This window comes from Montipora capricornis, chromosome 4, assembly GCF_036669925.1.
Source record: "Montipora capricornis isolate CH-2021 chromosome 4, ASM3666992v2, whole genome shotgun sequence".
In the NCBI taxonomy this organism is placed as follows: Eukaryota; Metazoa; Cnidaria; class Anthozoa; order Scleractinia; family Acroporidae; genus Montipora; species Montipora capricornis.
This window is the reverse complement of record NC_090886.1, coordinates 22803068-22804337: the sequence shown is the minus strand read 5'-3', so window position 1 is coordinate 22804337 and position 1270 is coordinate 22803068.

The window sequence follows — 1270 nt, the reverse complement described above, 5'->3', positions numbered from 1 at the left end:
GCAAAAGTCATAGGTCTGTAGTTTCTCTAACCACCGAGCCATCTGTCCTTCTGGGTTATTGAAAGTGAGCAGCCATTGTAGCGAAGCGTGGTCAGTTCTGACAGTAAACTGCCTTCCATAGAGGTATGGGTGAAAATTCTCAATTGCTCTGACAACTGCCAGAAGTTCATACCTAGTGGTGCAATAGTTGCATTCAGGTCTTCTGAGTGCATGGCTGTAGTAGGCTATGACTCTTTCCTCACCATCATGGACTTGAGAGAGAATTGCCCCAACACCTACATTACTGACATCCGTATCTAGTGGAAGGGTTCTGTGGGGCAGACACAAGAGCATCCTTGAGCTGCTGAAATAACTCTTCACAAGCCTTTGTCCACTCGAATGATTAGCCTTTCTCAGTCAGTTCATGCAGGGGCCTAGGAACATCAGAGAATGCCTGTACGAATCGCTGGTAGTAGGTGCACAATCCAACAAATATCCTAACATCCTTGGCATTTCGTGGCACAGGCCAGGTTTTAACTGCCTCTACTTTGTCAGGGTCTGTGGTTACTCCCTTTGCTCAGACTACATGGCCAAGGAACCTAACTTTGCATCGAAACAGTTCGCACTTATTAGGATTCAACTTCAGGATGGCTGCTCTTAAATGGGAAAACACAAGTCTCAAGCGTTCTTACTCTTGTTCAAAGGTTGAGGCATGAACAATTACATCGTCAAGGTAAATTAAGCACCTCAAGTCACCGAGTACATCCTCCATAAGGGGCTCGAATGTGGAATGTGGCTGGCGCATTGCACTGACCCAACGCCATGACATTGTACTGCCAGAGCCCATTTCCTACAGAGAAGGCTGTCTTCTCTCTGTCTTTCTCTTCCAGTTCTACTTGCCAGTAACCACTCTTGAGCACATTACCCACACCAAGAACTGTTTGCGGAAAAATTAACACATTACCCGCAGGTAGTCGCCCGGAAATTACGGTACCACTCTCACAGGAACATAATCTTGTTGGGCATCAACCAGCGTCTTACCAACCACAATATCAGGTGGAAGCTTAGCAGTAAACGATGGGCCTACTGTTCGCCAAGTGGATCATCCATGATCCTCGATGCCACAAAGGTTTCACTGTAAGGAGAAATCAGTGTCTTCCACAGCTGTTAAAGGATAACAGCGAGCTAGTTGTCTAGATGTGGGCTATGAAGAGGGACTTCCTCTACTCCGATACGCAGGCTTCCTGCTCCAGCATCAACTGTACAACCATGGGCCACCAAGAAGTCCAGG